General features: G+C 51.6%; 1 protein-coding gene across 4 annotated transcripts in view; it reads right to left on the bottom strand.

The window, feature by feature from the left end:
* SULF2 (sulfatase 2) overlaps positions 1 to 14,114 on the bottom strand; it is a 112,996-nt gene extending 98,882 nt beyond the window's left edge. For 2 of the 4 annotated variants that reach the window (XM_045082129.1, XM_045082131.1), the window contains exon 1: positions 13,274 to 13,389. The gene's annotated coding sequence lies outside the window, so the exon portion shown is untranslated. Of the gene's footprint in view, positions 1 to 13,273; positions 13,390 to 13,817; positions 13,999 to 14,023 lie in introns of those variants that run through there. The other 2 variants (XM_004746246.3, XM_045082130.1) reach the window with 2 other exon arrangements.
* Positions 14,115 to 21,373: the final 7,259 nt, after the last annotated feature.

Genomic DNA, 21,373 nt, shown 5'->3' with positions numbered 1-21,373 from the left:
AGTGGCCTTTGTCTAAAGTGGGGCCTCAAACTCAAATGCCTGCAGGGGTCTGGCAAGAGAAATGAGTGACCTGGTCTGGATTTAGGGGCCCGGGTTGGGGGGTGAGGACTGGACCACAATGGAGACATCGTTTCTAAAATGAAAACATTCAATACATTTTAGACACTGAGCACACCAAACAAAGCTCCTCTGGAGCTTGCCTGGAGGCCTATTTGCAACCCTTCAAAGCTATGTGAGCTTTCCTGAGCACCTACTATGTGCGAGGTACTATGTAGGATGCTGGAAGCAGCCATGAACATGGAGCAGGTCAGGCCTCTGCCCTCAAGGAACTAACATCCCAGTGCGGGAGACAGATGATAAAGGAAGATAAATTTCAGGTCGTTTTAAGAGCTTTGAAGAAAACTGTTAAGGAAACGGGATGAAGAGTAAATCGGGGGAGGCCCCGAGGAAGGGGTGATGTTTGAGCTGAGACTAGAAGGTAGTGAGAAGTCACTTGTAGGGGAAATGCTTCCTAACCAAAGGAAAAAGCAAGTGCAAAGGCCCTGAGGTAGGAATGAGTTTGGTTGGTTTAAAGAACAGAATAAAGACCAGTATGGCAGGAGCAGGAGTGGCAGCCTGCCACAGAGGAGGTTGGACATTACCTTCCCCCAGCCCACACCTTCCAGGTAGGCCACACCTGTTGTTCTTGCTAGGTGTTTAGGGGAAATGGGAATCAGACACAAATTCCCACCTCTGTTCTTTGTTCTTTTGTCTCAGCTGTGGACAAAAGCTTCCCTGGCAGCTAGTTACAAAGTTATTTCTGCAAAAGGCCTTTGGCCAAAAGCAATAAGCTGGACCTGAACAGAGTCATTATTCACCCCGAATTGTGGGCTGGCTCTCAGTGTAGACTGCCTCGGCTGGGACTGAGGATTCCAATCCCCTCTATTTTTTAACCCCAGAGTTTACCCCCACAGGACACGTATTTATGGTTCCAGAGACCACAGTTCCCTTCGAGAGGAACATAAAGGGATAAAGGCCTATTTTGGCGGCCCCATATTAATAATCCAATTATTTCTTCCCCTTCCACCCAATCCACCGCCGTGAGCGCCATCCTCACCCATCACGCCCCTGCTATTAGCAGATGAGCTTCTCATTAGCTCACCTTGGTAACAGCCTGGCACTTACAATTATTTGAGAAGCTTTGTACTCCTTGGTGGGGGAAGGAGTCTGAAGCAACTTTTACCAAGTAACTCACTAAATTTAGAGACGCAAGTGGAGAGAATTTTGCATGACAGGTCCATCTCCAACCCTGGCATGCTGTGCAGTCTAATCAGCAGCTGGAAATAGACTGCCAAGGGAGCAAAGCCACAGGTTAGAGGTGCTCCTTGGGCTCGGATCAACTTCTCCTGCTGCGGGTCTCACTGTGGGCCGCAGGGCGGGACCTCACTGGGTATCAGCAGGTGTGCTTAGTGTACTGTGGCTGGAGAGGGCGTGAGGGCTGGCTGCCAGTGTCCAGGTGGCGTGGGGTCTAGGGAGGTGGGAGCACACTTCCTGTGCTGGTGGTTCCTCATTACGGCACATGCTCTCCCTTCCAGGAGCCAGCTCAAATGAGCCCCATCTTTGGGGTTAGGATGCTGAGACATGACAGCAATTGTGGGAGCTGATTTGGCCCCATAAAGAGGGCTCTCGGGCCCCCAGCAATGCCTGGGTTACAGGGCCCCTGACCTGGAAGAGATGCTACATAGATTTGGGCATTCTACTCTTTTTTGGGGGGAGAGAGGAGGGGTTGAGGGAGAGGGGAGAGAGAATCTTAAGCAGGCTCCGTACCCAGCATGGAGCCTGATGTGGGGCTCAATCTCATCACCCTGCGATCATGACCCGAGCAAAATCAAGTGTTGGACGCTTAACTGAGTGAGCCACCCAAGGTGCCCTTTGGGCTTTCTATTTATACTAGATTTTTAGAAAATGCATTCATCCATCCATCCATCCATCCATCCATCTTCTAGCCATTCATTCAAAAATGTTAACTGCTGACCCCGGGGGAGTTACTTATTCAGGGGCCGAGTAGTGGTTCCTAACCTCGTCCAGCATCTGGTCCCCTTTTTCTGATCCTGGAAACCCAATTTCCTTCTGAGGATTTTCTCTCCTTTGCCAAGATGTGTCACCCTCTCCTGCCGTGTGACCCAGGGGTGATCATGTGACCCAAGTCAGTCCATCACACCCTCTCATGAGGCTTCTGACTCTTAAAAGGAATGTCAAGAGAAGGAAAAATCTGGGGTGCATTTGTCCCCATTGGAACCCCTCCTCCTGCAACTCTTGCTCTGGGGGCCCTAGGGCTTCCTAGGCTAAATCCTTAGAAGTCCTGGCGGCTGTCCTTTTTGTGTTCCTAGGAGTCGGGCTACTTCGAGACCACAATACTGTGAGGAAACGCTCCCAGCTGTGGGAAAAGGCCGTGGGGCAGAGCACGGAGGATTCAGCTGATGGTCCCAGTGAGCTGCAGGCCATTCGAGTGGAGGCATTTTGGATCTTCCAGCTGATATCACAGGAAGCAGGAAAAGCAGGAAACCACCCAGCAACCCACAGAATTTTTTACAAATTCACTGTTGCTTCAAGCTGGGGCTGATCTGTGGTTACAAAGCAGAAACACAACCAAACAGCCTTGAATGACCCTGATTCGAGCCCATTCCTCCGACTGAACTGTCACAAATGACCGACGATGAATCAAGATGTTTGGTCTCCAGCGGCCAATGGCTTGAATCGGGTGAAGGCGGGGAGGAGAACTCATTCATTCATTCATTCTCTCAAGCATTGTTTCAAACAGCCAGCTAGCTGAGCACTGAGGGTACCAAGACGAGCAATGGTAAGGAGCCCGTTTCCAGTGGGGGCACCGCACGTGGTGCCTCAGTTCCCTCGATTACAAAATGGGAATGATAATAGGCCTTGATCGAAAGTGTTGTGATGTGGCAATGCTTGGCAACCCAGCACCCGACAGACATTAGACTTCTGTTGTTATAAACAAACTTGGGATGCGTGGTCTTCAGAAATAGCGGGGGGGGGGGCAGGCGGATGAATCCAAGGACCACGGGGGGGGGCATGAATGAGTGAAGGGGGCCCAGGGTAAGAAAAGCCCACACGCTCCCTTCTCTCCAGCTCTCATTCTACACTTCCGGTGGAGGCTAAGTACAAAGAAATACTGCTCCACGATGAGGACAGCAGGGCAAGTGCAATGGCCAATGGCAAGTGAACCTGACTTCAGCCTCAGACAATAGGGAATGGGGGGGTACTGTGGCAGAGTGGAGATCGCTGGGGATGGGAATTCAGGCCCAGATATGGCCCGCGTCTCCCTTTTTTTCCCCACAACCTGGAAACTCTAAATTTCTAAAAGGTAAAATCTCACAATTCTTAAAGATCTGACGACTTTAAGAAAATGTTCAAAACAGTGTGCAGGTTAAACATTTCTGTGAGCTGAATACAGGCCCCGCTTTGCCAGCCTGTGACGTCCTACTCTAATAGGACAGAACAAGGAGAGACTTCTTTGTGCCCCACTTTCCTGGTCTGTAAAATGGGGATTAGGAGGTCTCTGGCTATAGATGGTATGTGTGTGTCTCCCCAAAATCGTATGTTGAAACCTAATCCCCAGTGGGACAGGATTAGGAGGTGGGGTCTTGGGGAGGGTAGAGTTCTCAAGAATGGGATTAGTGTCCTTCTAAAATAGACCCCATAGATCTCCCTTGCCCGTCTGCCATATGAGGACACCAGACAGTGTCCTCAGTGACTGAGGAGGTGGTCTCTCGCCAGACTCTGAATCTGCTGGCACCTTGACCTTGACGAGAAATTTCTGTTGCTTAACAGCCTTCTAGTGTCTGGTCTTCTGCTACAGCAGCCTGAGCAGACAAGCCAACCAGCATCACGGACTTGTCACGCGTTCACCTGAGTGGGCACTTAGAATGCTGCCTGGTGTGTAGAAATGTGAGCTTTCAGGAGCGTGAGTTCAGGAGAGGAGGTGAGAGGCAGGTCTCCTGAGCTGTGATAGCTCTTTTCAGGAGGGGCCATTAAGGGGGAGAAGTGGGGAGAGGAGACTTTCTCAGGGCACCTGCAGAAATGTCACGCCACTGATCTCACGCATTAACACTCACATCCCAAGTGGAGCCTTCGGCAGGGCCTCATGTCCTTGCTGTGGCCTGGGGGTGATGGCCACCCCTCTGTGCGTGAGGACAGCATGAACCCCAGCTCTGGTTCAGGGACCTGTGAGTGCAAAAGCAACCCTTCCCACTCCCACCTTTGCTTTTTGCAAACGACAAACTGGTTTTGACACCTTTACCTTGAGCATCGCCTTTGAGCAAGGATCCCCAAACCCTAGATTCAGACTCAGCCGTACATCGTTCTGGGGGTTGGGGATACAGAAGGGAATGAGACAGACCTGCTTCCTGTAGCCACAGGGGCTTATATTTTAGTGAGGAGAGAGGACAAAGGACAAATAAACAAATAAGCACCTTGAGAGAATTCCAGAGAGTAGGAGGTGTTATAAAACAGGTGTGTCATTCTAAGTATTATCTAAGGATGTGATGTTTGAGCTGAGACCTGACAGATCAGAAGGAGCCAGACTTGTGAGGTCTAGGCAGAGCGGAGAGCAAGTGCAAAGGCCCTGAGGCTGGAACAAGCTTTGATGTGGCCAGTGTGACAGTGTAATAAGCTTGGAGGAGTGGGGTGAGGTGGGGGCGGAGGCCAGGCAGTGCAGGGCAGGGTAGCCTCCAGCAGGGAGTCTGGACTTTACTGTAAGTACAATTGGCCACTGGAAGGAGGGTTTCATTACAGGAGCTGCCACAACCTATTTGCAGAACTGCCTAGCAGGAGACACCCACCCCATCCAGCACTTTCTCTTCCTGCATTAGCAGCATTAAATTTCAGCTGTATACTGGAGCCCCCCCCCTCCCCGAGCTCCCAAGTATCCTGATGCCCCAGCCCCAGCCCCACCTCCAGGGCACTGATTTAATTGGTCTGGGTGTGGCCTGGGTACTGGGATTTGTACAAGCTGCCCTGTTCTGCTTACGAGCACCTCCTGAGTCCGTGGTGAGAAGCCCACCTTGGGCTCCCAAGATAGGGCTCGGAGCCCTACAGGTTGGTCCCCAAGGTCTGCTCCCTTCCTGAGCTGGCCTGAGGTCTAAAAGTGGGCTGGGTGGGGTCAGGGTGGGGAGGGGGACATGGGGTGATGGGAGGGGGCAATCCACAGCCTTCCTTACAGGTAGGGCGGTTGAGAGGAGTGGTATAGAACCCCTTCGAGAAGCTAAAAAGAAAGCAGTGTGGAAAGCAGTGGGTGGTTTCCCCCCCAAATTAGCAGCAGAACTACCCTAGCATCTAGCAATTTCACTTCTGGTATTTGTAAGAAGGAAATGAACTCATTATCTGGAAAAGATACCTGCACCCCCATGTCCGCTGGAGACTTACTCACGACGGCCCAGACATGGAAGGAGCGTTGGTGTCCGCTGAGGGATGGATGAGTGCACAGAGACGAGGTGGTGTGTAGACACACACCACGGAATGTGGCTCAGCTGCGAGAAAGGAGACCCCGCCCTTTGGGACCACGTGGGTGGACCTGGAGGGCATTATGCTTCGTGAAATAAGTCGAACAGAAAAAGACAAAGACTGTAGGAGCTCAATTAGATGTGGCATCTTAAAACGAAACAAAACACGGAACTCCGACAGAGAAGACTGGTGGCTGCCAGAGGTGGGGGGCGAGGGGTGAGCAAAATGGGTCAAGGTGGCCCACAGGTGCAAACTGCCAGTTACGAGCAGGGACAATATATAGCGTGGTGACCACAGTTCATGATGCTATGTATTTGCAAGTGGTTAAGAGAACAGATCTTAAAAATTCTCAGCACAAGACACAGAAAAACATTTAACTGGGTGATGATGGCTATTAACTAAACTCCCTGTGACAACCATTTTGCAAAATATCCGCGGATCAAATCTTTATGCTGCACACCTAAAACCAATATGTGCCTATGGGTCAATTATGTCTCAATGAATTAAAAGAAGCTAAAAAGGATCTACAAGCACAAGCAATGACTTTTAGAAGGAATTTCCATGTGTCCATTCGTGGTACTAATGTCTCACTGTGCGTGCCAGAGGTGGGGGCTGCAAGAATGCTAAGTAGGATTATCCCCACTTTACAGAGGAGGGATCTGAGGCTCAGAGGGACACAGCCGGTGTGTGAATCAGGAGGTCTGGTTCTAGAATGCATCCTCTTAATCCTGGGACACACTGATCCTCAGAGATGTGTTTTATGACTAGTCTTCTATACCCTCTTCATCTCCTGCCCTAGTGGAAGCCACTGATACCCAGAGGCACCCAAGGACGGTGATGAACAGGAAAAGGAGCTTTGGGACAGCTCTGAGGCAGAAGCTGTGGGTGCCCCCCGCCCAAGGTCCTTCCTCAGTTTACAGGACCCCAACTTTGTTAAGGAGGTAGATGCTCGTCTTGGCAATAAACCAGCATGGTCCTCAGAAGGGTGAAATCAGCCCTTAAGGGTGTCTGCAGGAACCTGTGAGGACTTTTTGGTTGTCACAGTGACTGGGAAATGTTTCTGGCACCTGGGTCGGGGCGGGAGGGGAGTGGGCAGGGATGCTGAATAAATTGCACATTCCACACAGTGAAGAACAGCCCCATTTCTAGCATGACTTTCCAGTGTCCCACACTGGAAACAGTGGGGGAAGCAGCTCTTACAGCTGGTTACCTGATCTCAGAAATGAACCCCATTTCACATACAAACACAAAAGATGTTTTGCCTGGTTCTCCTCTGCCCTGAATTTTCTGGAAATGTAACCACTAAGTAAACTGAGGGAAGACTGTAGTTTGTTTTGTTTAGAAATTTGGGGTAATTGTTCACTATCTGGGAAAATCACATTGTTTATGGCCATAGCACTTGCGGTATTTGAGCTGTCCAAACCACGTGTTCATACCCCACTGGGTCAGTAACAGATTTAGTGACCCCACACTAGTGCGGGCGTCTGACTGCTTCGTTATGTCTTCCAGTGTAGCCGTGTCTAAGATACTGCCATACCTATGTTTATCTATACCTCACTTTCCTCTTGGTTTTCCTTTACATTATAGTCAGGGTATTTGATCAATTAAGAAATGTACAGATGAGTTATTTTTATCTGTGAATTTATTTCAGGTAAAACTTGGCAAAAATATTTGCTCTAAGAAGAGGGTGTCTGATCTGCTAATCTTGGGACCCACTGAGCTAATTCAAATGAAAAGCCCATTTCCCTTTGCCAGTCATTGGCTTAGGCATGAGTACAAAAGCCAACCCTGGACCAATGAGACAGGACACAAAGTCTGCTGGGGTAAGGATTTTGCTCTCTGATTAAAAGAAAAACAGCATGGAGTCCTGCTCTTTATTTCCACTTTGTATGAAGATGTGATGTCTGGAGCTGCAGCAGCCATCTTGAGACAACGAAGCAGCAAGACCAAAGACATGAGGAGGACAGATGATCAGAGAACAGGAAGATCCTGAGTCTTTGAAGACATTATTTTACAAACAAACTGGCTCCAGGGATCCTCTGCCTCAGACTCTTGTTAAGTGAGAACTAACCTTTCTACTGCATAAACCACTCCCAGACAGGAATTCCATTACCTGCAGTGAATACATCTTGATTCACATTCAAAGGATTAGGACACAAAGTCACTAGGAACTGAAGTAGGATTCCCTCTTCTCTGAGACATCCAGAAAAAGATGGAAAGTGTCTGTCTCTAGAACAGGCAAGAAATGCAGCTTTTGGATGATCTGATTGTCCACAGAGCATGAACATATCCTGAACTTGTTTTTCATTCTCCTTTCAAAAAGCTCCTCTCTTCTGGCCACTGAGGTGGGTCAAGTCACCCACTGGGGCCTGCCTAGGAGCCAAGAAGAAAGTCTATTGGCAACATTCTTCACCTAACACATCTGGCTTCCACCTGGCCAAACACATCTTGCTCATGGTCCCAGGGAATGACCCTGTCCATCAACTCATACAAAACCTACTCACAACTCTGAGTTTGGTGTCGAATTTACCTACATTTCAAGTAGGGCCCAGGTGTGCAAAGCAGTGGGATGGGCCTTTATAAGACAAGGCTACATGTCAGAAGCCAGGACCACTGGACAATTAATGTTTTGGTATCCTATTAAGAGACTGTGTGGAATTCAAGATGGTGGTGGTCTCTGGTGAGAGAGAATTCTATTTAGTGTGGGTCTGGGCTGGAGGAGAAGCTCTGAAGACCACGTCCACAGGTGGTCTTCTACCAAGGAGGCATCACGCTACCTGATGTTAAATTCCCAAGGGCATCTGTTGTAGCGTGATGAATATTTAGTTCTGTTTGCTCATCACTGAGCAAGGAGGAGTTGGACAAGCAGAGGCTCAGCTTTTTGGGAATTTCTCAGAGGCTCAGAAATTTGGGAATTTCTCAGAAGCGTCATAAAGAGGGGAGCGTGTAGGGTGTGCTAAAAATATTCATCAAATAGATGCAGGACAGGCACGATGGGAGGAGGGGAACATATCAGAGAACAAAGTACATTTTCCCTAGACGATCGTGTCCAGTCCTATGGCCTCAAATAACATCGGTGCTCTGGTGACTCCCAGATTTAGGCAGCCAGCCCCAACCAGCTCCAGACTTGTGTATCCAGCAGCCCCTGAGCGCTCAGAACCCCAGGTCATCTCAAACCCAACACTGCCATGACTGATTCTGGATCGTCCCCTCTACCCCCACAGGCTGTCTAAGCACAGGGTTCTCTCTTGCTCATCCCAATGCGTAACCAGTGTCTGGCACACAGTAGCTGCTCAATAAACACGTGGGCCCTGACAAGCAGCCGGAATGCTCTCTTGCTCTGTATAGCAGTTTCCTAAAACCTTCATACTCTAATCTCACGTAGAGCATTTCCCCTACATCAGGCAGGAAGACAAAACAGGCATACTCCAAGGGCTCCCTCTGCCCAGCCTCCCTGCCGAGGTAGGACACACACGTGGTACTCTGGTTCACTCCCCAGCTCCCAGGGCCCTCCGTGGGAATTTGACTCAGCTGGGTCTGGACTTGGCATTTTTAAAACAAATATCTCCAGGTGATTCTCATGTAACTAGAACATGTGGCCCCGGCTGCCAGAAAACAGAAACAAGGCCGGGCTGTATCTTTCAGACATTAAGACAGAGAAACGGCCTCCGAGGCCTGCTGACCCCAGTGGAGAGGGAGAGGACGCTGCTCACCCAACAGCTGTTTTCATGGTGTCCACCTTGACTAAAAGGTCAGGCCCCTCGGACCATATTAGTGTCCCCCCCACCACATCACATGTGTTGGCTGTTTGCCTCCCCAGCAATGAGGCTTCTTTCACTGGGATCCTCTGAATTTATGTTCTCCAGGGCTTCGGGGGCTCAGTGGCTCTGTCCCCAGCTCCAGGGTGGGGCCTGAGGGCCTGGCCGATTCATTTCCTTGGCCAGCGTTGGTTTGAAGTGAGTGCATGACTTAGAGCAGTCCCATTAGAGGGATGCCTGGGGCGATGGTAGGCGTTTCCAGAAAAGAGCCATGTTCTTTCCTGTTGGGCTTGAACCAGAGATGGCAAGAGGACCACTCTTCAGCGGCCAACCCGGACACCTCAATTATGATAACAGCCAGTGTTCACTGAGGGCCTGCCGAGCTCAGGCGCCGTGCTAAGCACTTGACATTGACGAGCTCATTTCACCCTTTACCACAAACCAGGCGATAAGTGCTACGATCATCGTCATTTACTGGATGACAACACCGCGGCTCAGAGAGGTTAGCTAATGCTCCCCAGATCACACAGCTGCGCAGACAGCCAGGCAGTCTGGTTCCCCTAACCACGGAGCCAGAGCCTGCCCACCCCCTGGAGCTGGAGGGAAACCAATGGAAGGAAGAGCAGAGATGCAGGGGGACGGATCCTCCGGACAGCATCTGAGCCCTGAGCGTAGCCGGGCCTGAAGCTAGAGTTACCGGAGCGCTTTTGGTTATAAAAGCCAAACATGTCCCTTCTTTTCTCCTTCTGCTGCTTTGAGATTTTTCTCCCTCTCTTTCTGTTGCTTCCAAGAGAAACGATCCTGATTACTTTACAACCCTTTTATGAAAATACCCCCCATACTCCATTTGCGACTTGCACACAGCAGCTGCTCAGTAAACAGCACCAGATGCGAGCGGAGACTGCTCTTCTGCCCTCCCCACCCCCCTTCACTGCTGGGTGTGTAACCCTAACACCCACTGCGGCCAGTTGCCACTTCCCCTTTCAGCTCCAAGTGAGGCCTAGTTCCCTAGCAACCATCCCAATTAGGCAATCACACCATTTATCGGGATGCCAATTAATTATAATGATCCTAATGATCTTCCAACTAGGTAGCGCCTTGGATCCGATCAGGGGCATTGCAGACTCCCCAAACCCCGGTCATCACAAGGAAGCCTGAGGAGCCCTACCTTCCATGTCCCCCAGCCATGCAGGGCCCAAGCCTGATACAAAGCTGGGAACCTCAGGGCCACCAGGGAGAGGCCCATGTGACTCCATCACCAACCACAAGAGGGCCTCACCTGTAGGCGAATTTAAACCCTTCCACCGTTTGTGCTTTCCGTGGGCCTGGACCTTCACCTCCGATGTCATGCTTTTCTCTATCAGCCACATTTGGTCGGTGCCTTTGCATTCTGAGAAGGGAAAGTGTGTGCCTACTTGTGGAGGGTTGGGGGAGGGAGTCGGAAACGTGGCGAGGCAACTGCACATTCTCCTTAGGGCAACACCCCTTCTGCAAACCAAAAACAAATCTGAGACTCCCCCCAATCGTGGAGATTTGGGGGATTATTGATGGGCTTCTGTCTTTCTAACCTTTATTGTCTACTGTGTTTTCTTCCATTGAGCAAGTACTTCCTCTGTGCTTGGAAGAAAGACCAAAGTCATGGAGGGAGGAGAGTGCAGTGGGTCAGAGTGGACCCCGGACCCTCATGGCCTCTCGCATCCAGGCTCTACCACTGACCAATTTTCAGTAAGTTACGATCCCCTTTGCACCTCCACTTTCCTCATCTTTAACATGATGAAAATCACAAGATCTATCTCACAGGGTTTTGGGATGGATTAAACAAGTTAGTACGTACACAGGGTTAGATCAGTGTTTTGCTCATAAAACACCATCATCATAAGTCTAGATAAAGCTCTTTCCTCAAACGGCAAGCTGGTCAGGAATTCTGATATTCTTTTTTTTTTTTTCCCTGGGGGACTCAATCAAAGAACAGACTTGGCTGCGCTGGGTGATATTCCAAGTCTGGCTAACTTTGGAGACCAGAAGCTGTCCCCTTGAGGCATGTCCAAACAGATTAATTAAACCTATCCAGGGAAAGGAAGAGGGAAATGTCATTCCTAAATCAACAGGCACACGTGTCAGAGTATGCAACTACACTACAACTAGGTCCTCCGGATGGCGACTGAACACAGCTGTCAGGCAGGGGATGTGTGTTCATGAACACACGTGAGCTCAGGCACACACGCGCGTGTACACACACACACACACTCACTCTCCCACACAGCCACACAGTCCTCCTCCAAGCCCAGGCTTTTTACAATTAACTCGTTATTCAACCCTTAAGTTTGAAAACTTAACATGTTATTAGGGTTTTTAAAAAGCCATAAATTCAAATTAAAAAACCCCCCAAAACTGTACGCAAAGCCCAAACACCAAACCCACACTGACTCTCAGCCATGGCCGTTATGTCAACACTGGGCATTTATGTATATACACTTGGCCCGAGGGAAGCAGATCCTTCATGAGCAAAAGTCCAAGCAGCCACCAGCCAAGCCTGTCGCATCGCCCTTCAAGCTGCTTATTAGAGCGCTAAATCACACCCCAGACCAACTGTTTTGATGTGTGTTCTCCCCTCCATGATGTAGGACAAGGAAAGCTGGGAGACCCTCTCTTACAGGGTGAGTGGTCTCCAGTCGGTCCCATGTATGAATGGCTTTAATTTAATTAAAACCCTCCAGTGGCTCTGTATTGGGAAGCGCAGAGAAGAAATCCCCTTCACTATTAACTACGAGATGAGAACGGCTCTTACTGCTCTGGGGAGAGACACTGCTGTCCTCCAGGGAAAGCCCATCCTACCCTCTTCCCTGTCCCCAGAGAACGGGCTCTAGAGCAGCCTCCCCTTCTCTGCCCAGAAGGAAGGGAGGGTGTCGCTGTGGGACAGAGGCAGGGGCAGGTGGAGAGGCCGGGGTAAGCATCCTGGCAGGCACAGATGTGCAAATACCCAGATTCAAAGGTAAGCTGAATGTAATTACTTGGTTAATTAAATATTGACTTTTAACTCAAAAAGTGATTAAAATAAGCTGCCGGAAAGAGAGGAGAGGGGGCAGGGAAGGAAGCTGAACTTTCAGGAAGGAGGAAGATTGCTCTACTGCGTGCAAGGAACGTGGTCTTCAGTCTTAAGGCAGGTAGGAAACCGCGGACAGAGGTCACTGTGCAAAACTAGGATTTGCGGGTGTCTCTTTACACTCTCCGTATCAAAGACCGTATCTCTTCATGAGGCTGCTCTGAAAGCGAACCGAGTGAGCCTCTGGCTCAGGAAGATACTGATCGTCGCGGTTCCCTGGAACTAACGCGGTACCGGGTACGAGGACATGCTCCACAGATACTCGTAGAACGAATGAATGAACTACTAGAAAGAATTAAATTAAAACACACACACACAAAAGAAAGAAAAGTGCACTCCTAGAAATCGCCTCACTGGCACACTTCTGAGCCCCTCGGGAGCCCGCGGAGGGGAGCATCTCTCCACAGGCGATGAGAACTGGTTCTGACCTGGCCTGGAGGAAGTTTGTCTTTTCAATCCTATTTGCCCTTTCGGTATCTGCGAGTTCCCAGTCACCCTGAAGATCCGGTCCACCGCTTTCCCGTGTCCTGCCTGGACAAGCCCCACGTGGCCTGGCTTCTAGCCGGTCCGCTGGGTCTAAACTCAAAGGGGTCAAGGAGGCCACCCCCCGCGGCCGGCGGGCGCGGGCGCGCTTCCCCCGCGGTCCTCTAGGGCTCCGCGTGGCTTCCGCGGGTCAGGGGCGCGATGGGAAGTCTTCCCCGGCTCGCCCGGCCCGCCGGCGGGGTCAAACGGGTCATCCCCCCGCCGCCCGCCGGCGCCGGAGCCTCCCGCCCGCCCGCCGGGTCCCACCTCCGCGCGCCGCGCTGGGGCCGGAGCGGGGCGGTCGGGACCGGCCCCCGCTCACCTGGGCGGCGCTGCGGCCGCTGGGCGCCCCCGCCCCGCCCACCTGGGCCCCGCGCGCCCCACTCACCCGCGCGCACGGCCCCGGCGGCCTCACCCCGCGCGGGGCGCCGCCGCCTTTGCCGCAGCCCGGCCGGGCCGCGGGGCGCAGGGGACTCCGCGCCGCTGCTACCGCCGCCGCCGCCGCCGCATCCCCGGCGAGTGCCGCCGCCGCTCCGCCTCCCCTCCCTCCGCCTCCCCTCCCTCCGCCTCCTCCCGCCTCTCCGCCCCCCCGGCCCCGCCGCCGCCGCCGCCGCCGCCGCCGCCGCCGCCCCCCCCCCCCCCGGCCCCCGCCCCGCCGCACCGCCCTCGCCAAAGTCCGGCTCCGCGCCCCGCCCGGGCGGTTCTTACATCGCCCCAGCCCGGCCGGCCGCGCTGCCCGAACCAGCCCCTTGGCACGGCGCGGCCCGGCTCTCCGCCCGCCAGCCCGCCCGCCGGCCGGCCTCCGTGCGCGGGGAAGGCGAGCGTGCGCCGGGGCGGGGGCGCCGGACCGGGAGACGCGGGCGGCCGGGGGCCCGGGGCCGGGGGACCCCACGCGGCGCCCTCCCCGCGCCCCCCGCGCGCCAGCGCTTTACCTCTGGCTCGATGGACGCGTGGCCCGGCCGGCCCGGTCCTGCTGACCCCCCGCGCACGGCCTTGGCTCCGAAGTGCGGCCCCGGACGGGGCAGCAGCGGAGAGCGGGGGTCCGGGCAGCTCTCGGCCTCCCGATGCCTCGGGACCCGGCTGGCCGCGCTCCCGGCGCCGAGCGCGCACCCTCGCCGGGACACAGACGCACACTCACCCGACACACACTCGCTCCCGCTCGCCCTCGGCGGAGAGTTGAAACAGCTGTGGGATTCGCCCAGGAGCTGGAAATGAGGGAGGGACGCGAGCCAGAGCTGTGAGTGTGTGTGTGTGTGTGTGTGTGTGTGTGTAACACACAAACGGGGGGGGGCATCGCTAATAAATCAAATACTGCAATAAAGTGAGGAGGACCATTGATCAGGTCCACTTGGCTGGAAACGAAGAGAATCCTTGCCTCTTTTCCGCTTTCTCTCCTTCCTCGGAGCTGGAAGGAGCCAGTGTTCCGCGGGGCGTGTGACAGCCGCGGCCGGGCGCTCCCCTCGTAATGACACGTTAATAAATGTTTTCTTTTATCTGCTTTCACAAGAGCTCGCCCCGGTCTGCAAACACCCGACCGCCTTTGCTGAAAGCCCGGCGCTCGCCTCTAACCACGCACATCTGCCTTTGGGGCGGCCGGCTGGAGCCGGAGCCCCCAGCTAGATCGTGGGGTGGACTGCCCACGCGCCCGGGGAACCTTCCCGAGATACTAACTTGAGCTCAAGTGAAAAGAGCTGCCGTTTCTTAGAAATGGTCCGGGAATAGGAAAGAAAGAAGCCGGCTTCCTCCTCCGAAACGGGAGGAATTCGACTCAAGGTGGTGCTGTCCACCGCGGTTTCCACTGTCCCCAGTGCCACAGCGGAGGCCGGAGGGGGACGAGGCTGACAGGGTGAGCGGGCAGACAACCAACCAGCAGCAGGAGAAACGGCGCTGGGTTGCTAAGGGCGGACAGACCGTGCTGTAGAGAAGTGCTCTTGTAGGCGACCGTGACTTAGTGTCGCACAAGGAAAGTATTATTATGCCCGTAATACAGATAGGGACACCAAGTCACAGAGAGGTTAAGAAACTGCCCCGTACGTAGGTCAGACACTTGTTCAATGATGGACCCAGGATTTGAACCTGAGGAGTTTGGGTCCAGAGTTCTGCTAAGTCCCAGGCCATTTACTTTTTAGTCCATCATCTCCTTTCTCTCCTTCATGCCAGCTAGGGGTGTCGTATTTAGCAAATAAAAATACAGGGGGTCTGGAGGTGTACTAAAACATTCTTTGTTTATTTGAAATTCAAATGGGATGTCCTAACCCAGTTGGAGGCGCTCGAGTCCCCCACTTTGTTCTCTCCTCTTAGCCGGGCCAGATCAATCTGTAGTCTAAATGAATCAGGAAAACCTGGAACTTCTTTTCCTAAATCAGATTCTGGCCTCGCTTTTGGCACCACCGAGGTTGCTGATCTTCTGCCCTTCTTTTGCCTTAGAACAAAACGTCAGGCTTGCTTCTTTACCACCACGGACCAAAAAATAATGGAGACTCCCTTCCTTTCTGCTTCATCTCTGTGGGAGACTGCAAGGCTTCTAGGCCAACGCTGTCCCTGTAGATTATCAAGCACGCCCTGGTTGTAATTTAAAATTTTTTAGTAGCTGCATGAAAAAGTCAAAACAAAATAAAACAAACCCCCACAAAAAAACACACAGGGGAAATTAAATTTAATAATATATTTAACCTAGTCTATTCAAAATATCACTCCAACACGCAATCAATGTAAACATTATTAATGAGATATTTTACATTCTTTTTTTCTTAGGGAGTCTTTGGAATCCGATGTGTATTTTACACTTACAATGTCTAACCATTCGAACTGGCTGTGTGGGGCTGAGATTACCATAGAAGACAGAAAGTACATTTCTAGTAGGTTCTGTGGTCCAGGTTATCTTGTGTAATCTTTGTGACCATTTTTCAAGAAAACTTATGCTTACAAAGGGGTTGGCAATTGGGATTTTAACCTATTTGAGACTGTGTCTGGCTTTGGGACATCTATCTCCTGGGACAGTGTTTTTCTTCCTGGGTCCTCAGAGCCCCACAGGGTGACTCCTGGGCTTGGGGTGGAGAGGAAGGTGAGATCTGTCTTTTGCCTGTTTTTTTTTTTTTTTTTTTTTTGTTTTTTGTTTTGTTTTTATGTTGGAGAATATTTCAGAGGTGGGGAGAGAAAAATTAATTTGCAGAAAAATTAAAAAAATACACTGCCTTCCTTTAGGTCACAAGTTCATGAACATAGCTCTCCTTTTAAATGGGCTGTGCCCACAAATTTCTCCATCCTGCCCTCCTCATAAGGGACCCCCAGTAGTGGAAGTTCCCTACGTGGGGCTGTAGGCAGGGCTGAGGTGATGTCATCCGATTATCATTTTTAGATATTTATTTTTTCCATGGCTGTGGTTAGAAGACTGAACATCTGTGTTTTTCTTTTTATCCTTCCTGAGGAAGGAGGCAGAGCTTGTGTGTAAGTGCCTCTTTGTGTCTGTGCACCTGTGTGTATGCATGCACGCCTCTGTGTGTACATGTGTGTGTTTGCATTGTGTGCACATGCGTGTGCAGGCACACGTGTGTGTGCTCACTGTGAGTAGGCACTGTGGATCTGGTTTCAGGCGAGGACTTCACTCACCAGCTCAGGGGCTCAGGGAGTCAAAGGGGCTGCAAAGCGCCCTCTGGCCCCGTCTCTGTCTCCGTCCCATAGTTCACAGCAGACTCCCTGGTCCTCTGGGTCTGAGGCCTCAGCCTGACTTTTCCAGCTTCCCTCCTCATGGGAGGGGCTCCTGGCCCCATCCGGGAGCTCAGGGTCTGCCTGGGAGACTTGAAGGGACTCAGGGGCTCCGATGTCCCCTCAGTCTGGGGAGTCACTCAGCCATGGAGCCAGGGGCCTGGGTGGGACCCCAGTGTGATTCCTGGTGTCCCCTGGCCTCGACACTCCAGCTCCTGCCCGTCTCCAACCACCCCCACCTGGGATAGCCTTTCTCCCCTCCTGTCCCTCGTCACCCTGATGGCACCTCTGTCCCTGAGCGTCCTGGCTGGATGATCGGGCTTTTCAGGTTCCTCATGCCGGTCCTGACTCCCCACCCCCTTGCTGGTTTAACCTCGAAGGGACCTTTCTGTGGACACCCCCACGCCTCATTTCATCCTTCTGTGAGTTCCTTGGCGGCCCTCTGTGCGAAGCGCCTGGCTCCTTCTATCCCCCTTGCAAAGCCAGAATGCTGTTTTATTTCCAGAACTCCTATACAATAATTAAAAAAAGAGAGCGAGCGAGCGAGAATCACTCCTGCTGTGTGTTTTCACAGTCAAGAGGCTGAAACTCAACCTGATTGTCCGAGCACTTCTGACTGTATTTGGGTTGGAGTAGATGGGATTTTATGAGGTTGTAAAAGTCAAGCTTTTAACATGTCTCAAACAAATTGGCGTGTGAAGGAGAAACGTTAAAAGTAGAAGCGTGGCCGCAGACGGGAGGCCTGGGAATGCGAGCACGTCACCGCACTGGGGCACAGGTGGCTTTAATAAGCCGCACCGGCTTGGCACAAAGCAGGAGAGGTCGCTGGGTCACCCCTAGGGGTTTGGGATCCAACTTCTCTGATCCAGAGTGGGGACAGTTTTGCACAGGTTTTAAAATACAAACCCTAGTATCCATCCATAATGTTACACATTTGTGGCTAATTCTGCTGAGTTTGCGCTTAAGACCCAAGCTGTCCCGTCAGTAGAAATGCAGTTGCATTAGAGAGAAACTGTTTACATTTCTTGCGATACTGTGATAATGAAAAACAGCATCATAAACCCGCATTAAATCAGAAGAACATTAATTGTATTTCATGCTGCCTCCCTGGCTGGCTCGCTGACACAGACGTACTTTACTTCAGCAAAACACGGCTAATCTTTTGCAGCATGGTACCCACGTCCCCCCCTTAATTACACGTAATTGTATAGTCTAATTTATTCCAACGCCCGACGCCTAAAAGTGCACATTCATGAATCAAGGGTTAGATTGGGAGGTAGGAGAATTATAAATGGGCGTAATTGCAGTCTCCTGGGGGCTGCTTACGAGTGATCTCAAAGAGCCATGATGTTTATTCTGAATTCTTACCCATGAAAGACAGTTGCGCTGCCTCCAGTAAAGAGATAACAGTGACAATTTGTCTAGTCGCTTAACAATACACCACTCGTTTCTGTCGGGATAAGTAGGCAAAAAAGGATTGAATACGTGAATTTTGTGTAATTTGTGGTGTGCTGAAACGGGGCACACAAGCATTAGTGCACAGGTAATTGAGTATTAAAATGAGTAACGTGGCCCCGGGCAGCACAGCTGCAAATCTGTGGACAAGGTAGAGCTCTGTCTTCTGTTTTTACTCTAAAAATCTCAAACCAAGGAGTGGAAGGAATAGTACAGTGGGTAGGCTGTTCCTTCCACCTGGAATCAACAGTTGTTAATATCTTGCCATGTGTGCCTTAGACGTGGCTGCGCTGTTTGAAAAAAAAAGTCGCGGCCCTAACGGCCCATCAGCCTTGCGACCTCAGTGTGCATCTCTTGAGGATAAGCTGGCCTCCCAGGTGACTGCCCCTTTATCATCACCCCTAAGGAAATGACCAGTGATTCCATAATCATTCCCCAGCTTGCTTTCATTAACAGAACCACAAAGAAGTCTTTCTCTTTATTCCTCAAGCTTTTTCCTGCCTCAGGGCCTTTGCTCTTGCAGTGCCCTCTCTCTGCGTTTGCTCCTTGTCGTCATTCAGATCTCAGTTCAGATGTCACGTCCCTGAGAGTCCTCTGCTGTCTGTTTTACCTAAAGACGTTTCCTGGTCTCCTTCACGCTCTATCCCCCCTCTTTGTTTTATTGCCTTCCTGGAGTCTGCCACGGTAGAGACAATTCTGTTTTTATTCTGGGTCTGTGACCACAGTCCATTTAACAGCTCACCGCGCCGTCCCCCACCGCCGCCGCCCCACCTGCGCCCCACACCAGCTGCAGGAGACTGGGGCTACGTCTGGTTTGCTTGTTGTTGTAGGCTCCGTGCCCATTACAGTGTTCGGCACACAGTCGGGACTCCATAGGTATTTAGAGATGGAGAAGAATGAATGGACATACTTATGTGTGATGTTTTCAAACCGAAGTGGTGAGATGGAGAGATCGGGACTCCAGCGCCCAGCGGCAAAGCCATGGAGGCTCCATCCCAGAGCTACTGCTCACCTGTTGTGGGTCACCATGGGCCTCCGTCCCTTCAGGGACTCTGCCAAATGGGAAGAATGACCATCGTCTCTACTTCCTGGGGTGGTTGTGAGTTTGTGATGGATTATATACGAAGTGCTTAGAATAGGGCCTGGCATACGGCAACCCGCCTTCCTTGTGCACTTATGATTACTGTTGAGTCCGCTAGCCAGAGCCCTGTGATTTTAAGCACCATTGGCCACTCACAGGTTCCCACAGAAATGGTCTCCAAGCATAATGCCCTGGGGAAAACTTCTTGGAAGTGCTGATGTGGCCACACTGTTGGCCCCACGCTGCCCTGTGAGAGGCCAGTCAGGCCGGGAGAAGGCTCTGTTTGTTTACAGCAGACATGTGAGCTGATAGGTCAGGGCCCTTTGCTGAATGTTTTGACTCACATGCCTGAGACCAGCCCTTGGAGGCTCACCTAGGAGCCAAGGCCTGGGAACCTGGGAAGATGGAGACAAAGGAGCCTCCTGTCCCCGGTAGAGGAGAGTGAACCCAGTGCCATGGGCTTTGACTCAGCAGGCCCCCTCCCCCTGCCCTCGGTAGGTAGACTGTTAGGAATTTTACCTTGTTACTGGCCTGTGAATTTTTTTAAAAGGACATTCAGGGACGCCTGGGTGGCTTAGTTGGTTAGGCCGATGCCTTCGGCTCAGGTCATGATCCCAGCGTCCTGGGATCGAGTTCCGCATCGGGCTCCTTGCTCGGCGGGAGCCTGCTTCTCCGTTTGCCTCTGCCTGCCACTCTGTCTGCCTGTGCTCACTCTGACAAATAAATAAGTAAAATCTTAAAAAAAAAAAAAAAGGGTATTTAATGTGGATGTCCCTATTCAGGGGCGTGTAGAGAAATACAAGTTTTTTTTTTAGATTTTATTTATTTATTTGACAGAGAGAAATTACAAGTACACTGAGAGGCAGGCAGAGAGAGAGAGAGAGAAGGAAGCAGGATCCCTGCTGAGCAGAGAGCCCCATGCGGGACTCGATCCCAGGACCCTGAGATCATGACCTGAGCCGAAGGCAGCGGCCCAACCCACTGAGCCACCCAGGCGCCCGAGAAATACAAGTTTTTAAGCTAAAGTTGCGATAACGTTGCGATAACGTATGAGTTAGGAATCCAGGAAAGTGTTGGAAATTGGAACAATAAAAATTGCATCTAACCAGAGATCAAAGTAAGGCTGTTTATCCAGGAGAGTGCGAATGGAATACATAGATATTCACCTTTGTGGGGGAGGAAGGGGGTTCTTCCAGGGTCCACTTGTCCAGTTTTTAGAACAGGAACTCTACTTTCCTTTGGGGAAACTGGTTCCTATTCTATTTTCCATCCCCAAGCCTCTGGTGGATGGTCTTTGGCCCCATGCTCCAGACTTGGGCAGCAGACTCAGACCTGGCCAATCTGTGTATTCCATGCTGTGACTAATGAGTGGTTCAGACATGGACACATGATCCATTTGGAGCCATTGGGAATCAATGGCCTATTTTCGTTCACTCTATTGAGTGACGGGGCTTTCTTACTCCTGGGCTTGAACTGGGTGATCATTAAGAAATCACCAGATGTCACATGCGGGCCTGGAACTGAATCTGAAGCATAGTCATGAGGTTGATGAGTTGCACTGTGATTTTAAGGCAGCACCCAACATTCCTGCCTCTTTGGTTCCTTCTACAGCCCCTGTAGAATTCCCTCCCCTTGTGTGTGGGCAGGACAGCAGACCTGATGGATTTCATACTGATGGTTAGGTTAGGGGGAAGACGTCATTCAGTTGAACTGGAATGAATCAAAAAGGGGGGGACATCTTGGGTGAGTCTGACCCGATCAGGTGTAAATGCTTAAAAGGGACCGAGCCTTTCCTGGAATCAGAGATACTCCAGAAGGCCTTGAAAGGGCAAAATGCCATCCTATGGAGAGGAACACTTGGCAGGGCGTGGCTTTTGCATGACAGCAAAAACACGGGGATCATTGTCCTATAACTGAAAGTTGAACTGAATTCTCCCATGGCCATGGGGTGTGGAAGAGGACCCCAAGCGTGAAATGACATCACAGCTAAGTTTACTGAAGTCAGACTCTGATCTCAGTATGCTGTGACCCTGAGCAGAAGGCCCAGTTAACCCATGGCCAGATTGCCAACCCATGGGAACTGCACAATAATAAATCCAGATTAGCTTAAGCTGCCAAGTTTGTGGTAATTTGCCCTGCGGCAGCAGGAAACAAGTACATGTGCGAAAGCCTGGGTCAAGCTGTGCCTGAAGCTGGAATGATAACCCTGGAACTTTCAATTACGGGAGCCCATAAATCCTTCCCTCC

This window comes from Mustela putorius, unplaced genomic scaffold (assembly GCF_011764305.1).
Source record: "Mustela putorius furo isolate JIRA1106 unplaced genomic scaffold, ASM1176430v1.1 tig00000592_pilon_pilon_pilon, whole genome shotgun sequence".
Taxonomy (NCBI): domain Eukaryota; kingdom Metazoa; phylum Chordata; class Mammalia; order Carnivora; family Mustelidae; genus Mustela; species Mustela putorius.
Note: the sequence above shows the minus strand (reverse complement) of the source record. Positions and strands in the feature narration are given on the sequence as shown.